General features: G+C 44.8%; 1 pseudogene; it reads left to right on the forward strand.

Annotated features, from left to right (window-relative positions):
- Nucleotides 1-2,838: 2,838 nt before the first annotated feature.
- On the forward strand, nt 2,839-4,040 carry LOC104865199 (annotated as a pseudogene).
- Nucleotides 4,041-4,474: the final 434 nt, after the last annotated feature.

Here is a 4,474-nt window from a genome sequence, read left to right on the forward strand (position 1 = left end):
TTTGGAGTCCAGATGCTGGAATACAGCAATATATGGAAGAGAAAAGGGGGCGAAGTGGATCCCCAGGACCCAGTAAGGATATGAATAGAGAAATGGAGTCCACAGGGAGAGCAGAGAGAGGGACCTCAACACAGTAGAGGGAGGTGAATGGCACTCTCTCCCTGAGCCCCAGCTTACAGTGTCAGAGGGGCTGCTCAAATCTGTAGATGCATGGTAACTAGTGGCAAACCCAGAGGCCTCCACAGAGAAACACACCAGTGCAACAAAGCAGTGGATGCTGCAGGCTGCAGTGGCTGGTGAGTTATTCCAGGGAAGGGCAATTGGCTGGTCACCATTTTGGAAAGGGGTCAACTGAACTCAAGATTCAAAGCAGCTGTGGGTTTGCTTCATCTAGCAGCTCCTAGTGACAGGGTGAAGGGCAGCCGAATTCAAGCTGGCAGCCAAGTTCAAGGGGGCAGAGAGTCAAGTTAAAGCCAGCAGGGAGCTGAGTACAAGCTAGCAGGAGGCACCCAGAGTGTTGGGCTAAACAAGTCAGGTTCCAGCCTTAGAGCCAGAAACTAGAAGCAGCCTGAACTTCAGTGGAACTAAAGGCACAGGCTTACTGGAATTATTCTCCACCCTACCATAATTCTACTGCTGGCTTGCTGGAATCAACATGGATCTGGGTTCTACCTGCCTCTTTGGTCAACCAATGACAGCAGAGACATGCCCTGAAGTGCACAATTTTTTTCTTTTCTTTCTTTTTTTTTCCTTTTTTCCTTGTCTGTTCCTGTTTTATAGGAGTATGAATGTTGTTTCTAGTTTTTTTGTTGTTTTGTTTCATTTTTTGTTTCTGATTCTTCCTTCTTTCTTTCCCTCCTGATTTCTTCACCAGATTCCCCAAACCTGTGTAATCTCCCTTTGTCTTCCAGCCTTCCTTCTAACTTCTTTCTCTTCTTTTATTTCTCTATTTTTTCCCCTAATCTCTTTTAAATTTTCTCCCCTGAGGGTAAAATCACCACACTGAGGGGATATTTACTCTATACAATATTCTGGTTTGTTTTAGATTTTGTTATATAACTATAAATATAGTTCATATGGTTAAAAGTAAATATAGTTCATACTGTTTTATATATGCATAAAGAGAGAATAGTTCATACAGTTAAAGGTAAATTAACAATTATTACAATTTGTCATTTTCTAGGCTGTGTTTGATGCTCTTGATATTACTCATTGTACTACTTTGGCTAAGGTGATGTAATTGTTCTAGTCAGTTGTTATTCCTGATACACCAAGACTGATAAGCCTGAGGGTCACAAACAAGACTACAGGCCAATGACAAGGAACCAGAAGTTAGGCCACATAGGCAGCAACTTCTCATCTCCAATAAGTTGAACAGGTAGGATCATGCAAAACCCAAGTCAGCTACACCTGGAAGTCACCTCTGAATAGTCATTTCTAAAAGGTTCTTGATATTAGTAATGAAGAAATCTACCACAAGCAATTCACAAGCATCAATTCAGGAGTTAAACTTTAAAAAATAGAAAATAAAAAGACATGGAAGCAAGATGCAGCCCAAAACTTCCAGCTCACCAAAGGCAAACCCAGAGGCAATGAATTGGAATAATTCAAAAGCCACCCATCTGGACTCTCTAAAGTGGTAACAGAAGAAATAATAAGGCAGATGAATGAAGCTCTAGAAAAAAATCAAATCAGAAATAATTTCTCAGAAAACTACAAACATGATGACCATTATAAAGGACAAAGTAAGTGAATCTAGAGTAGATGCAGATTTAAAAAAAAAAAAAAGGAGCTCAGGAAAATGATGGAAACCATGAATGCCCAATATAGGAAAGAAATGGAATCCATGAGAGATTCAAACAGGAATCCAAGAGCTTAAAAATTCTATTGAAAGTATACAGGAGAATCAAACAATGTGAGGACTGAATATCAGATCTAGAAGATGGACTTGCAGTTAGTGATCATGCAAAGAAAGATTCCCCCCCACACCACCTCACGCCATACCAGGGATCAAACTCAGGACTTTGCGCTTGTGAGGCAGGCACAGTGCCACTAAGCTAAACTCCCAGCCCAAAAGATTTCTTAAAAATAGCAAAGGACTATGAAATGAAAATTAAATCCAACATCTGCTAGATTATACAAGGAATAACACAATATTAACCAGTCAATGAAAAAGTAGGAGATAGTGCAAGTGACATAAAAATCCTACTCATAGAAGTACTGGCAGAAAATGTCCCAATCATTAAAAAAGAAATTGACATACAGATAAATGAGGCATATAAAACTTCAGTTAGCCATGATAAAAAGAATCTACATGGTCACATAATGGTCAAGATTACAGTAATTAAACAAAAAAATAGCATATTAAATAAAAGCTGTTAGGGGGAAAAATCACCTATAAAGGAAAGCCCATCAGACTTCTCAAAACAAACCTTTAAGTCAAAGAGAGCTTGGAGTGAAGTATTTCAAGCCCTTAATGAAAATAATCTCCAGGGCTGGGATTTTGCTAGTGGTTCCGCTGCCTGCCTTGCAAGTGCAAGGGCCTGAGTTCAATCCCTGGTACCAAAAAGTAAATAATCTCCAACCCAGACTGATGTACTCCACAAAACTATCTTTCAAATTTGATGAAGAAATAAGATACTTCCATGGCAAAGAAAAATAGCTCTACAAAATATTCTGAAAGAGAGTCTAGAAATAGACAACAAAGACTATAATTCCATGAACCCCAAGAGAATGAATCCACCAGGAAAGGCAAGCCATTAAACAGAGGGGAAAGAAAGGGAACCAACAACAGGAAAATAATATGACAAGAATAAGTCAATAGGGTTTCTGGGGCAATGATGGCCTGGCTGGCACTGAGTGTACAGGATGGGAGGAGGTGGTGAGCAGTCCCTCCATCGGCGGGCTTCCAAGCCTGGCCCACAGGCACTCCAGCCGTGAGTACCTGTGGGGCACACAGCAGCATGAAGTTCCCCTCACTCAAAGGGTGCCAGCTGCACAAGAGCTCTGCAAGGAGGCCAGGGCACACTGCATGGTGCTCAACTGCTGGTTCCATAGTGTGCTTGGCTCATTCAAGGTCAATGTGAACTGACGTGGTTTGGGCGTGCTAGTGCTGCCCCTGGAGGCCGTGCACTTTGCTGCTGCAGGAGGACAGTGGCAGGGAGGCGGTGGTCCTACTGGACCATGGTGGCCACCACTGTCAGAAGCTGCAGGAGGAGAGTGCCACTTGCATTGTGCTCACCTCACTGCTCGCCTGCCAGCCCGCGGTCTGCTTCCTTAAAGGGGGATATGAGAGATTCTATTCAAAATACACTGAGAGTTGTGTGGATGCAAAGCCCATTTCACAAAAGAAGATGGAAAGTGAGAGAGCCCTCCATAGCCAGTGTGGAAAACCAGTGCTAAGCATCAGCTAGAGGCCAGCCTAGGACCAGGGCAGCTCAGTCAAAATCCTTCCCTTCCTCCATCTTGGAAGTTCCTATCATGCATCCAAGTGCAGGTTCTTTGCCAACCTGCACATCACAGCCCTCCTGAATGACTCCTGCCACACCTCTGAGGCCTGCACATCCCACCTACACTACAAGTGGATCCCCGTGGAAGACAGCCACACCACTGACATCAGCTCCCACTTTCAGGAAGCAACAGACTTCATTGACTGTGTCAGGGATAGGGAGGCAAGGTCCTGGTCCACTGTGAGGCTGGGGTCTCCCTGTCACCCACCGCATGGCTTACCTCATGAAGACCAAGTGGTTGCATCTGAAGGAGGCCTTCAGTTGTTTCAAGCACAGATCTCACCCAACTTTGGAGTCATGGGCCAGCTCCTCCAGTAGGAATCTGAGATCCTGCCTTCCACAACCAAGCCCCAGCCTCCCTCCTGCCAAGGGGAGGCAGCAGGCTCATTTACAGACCACTTGTTGACTCTGAGCCCTGACGTGCAGGTTGCCTACTGTGCATTCCCTACCTCACTGCTGGCACCAGTGCCCACCCTCTCAACAGTCACAGAGCTCCACAGGAGTCCTGTGGCCACAGCCTCGTCCTGCTGAGACTCAAATGGGGTGCCAGCCCACCCCGAGATCAACTGTGATTTTGTTGAAGTTTGTGGACATTTCATTCCTGTGCAGTGCTGAAGACCTCTGTCTGTCACCCTGCCCCGGTGAGATGGTGAGTGGTCCCCCAGGCTTGCAGCACAGAGGAACTTCAGACTGACCTCAAGGATAGGTCCTTGGGATGGAAGGAGGGCCGTACCATTAGGACAGCACAGTGTGTGCTCACTACTGTACTTCCAGACCCCCTGTCCTCTCAGAACCGCCCAGTCCTTGCACCTCAAAGTTCGCCTCTTCATTTCAAGCATAAGGTAATAAATACCTACAACAAGATGGGAAAGAGAAGTTGCTGGACTAGGAGAAAAGGCAGTTGAAAAGCCAATTCATCTTGAAGGGAGCATAATTTCCACCTTTTTTTTTTTTTTTTTTTTTTT

The sequence above is a fragment of the Fukomys damarensis genome, unplaced genomic scaffold (assembly GCF_012274545.1).
Source record: "Fukomys damarensis isolate Sample0158 unplaced genomic scaffold, DMR_v1.0_HiC HiC_scaffold_15, whole genome shotgun sequence".
Taxonomy (NCBI): Eukaryota; Metazoa; Chordata; class Mammalia; order Rodentia; family Bathyergidae; genus Fukomys; species Fukomys damarensis.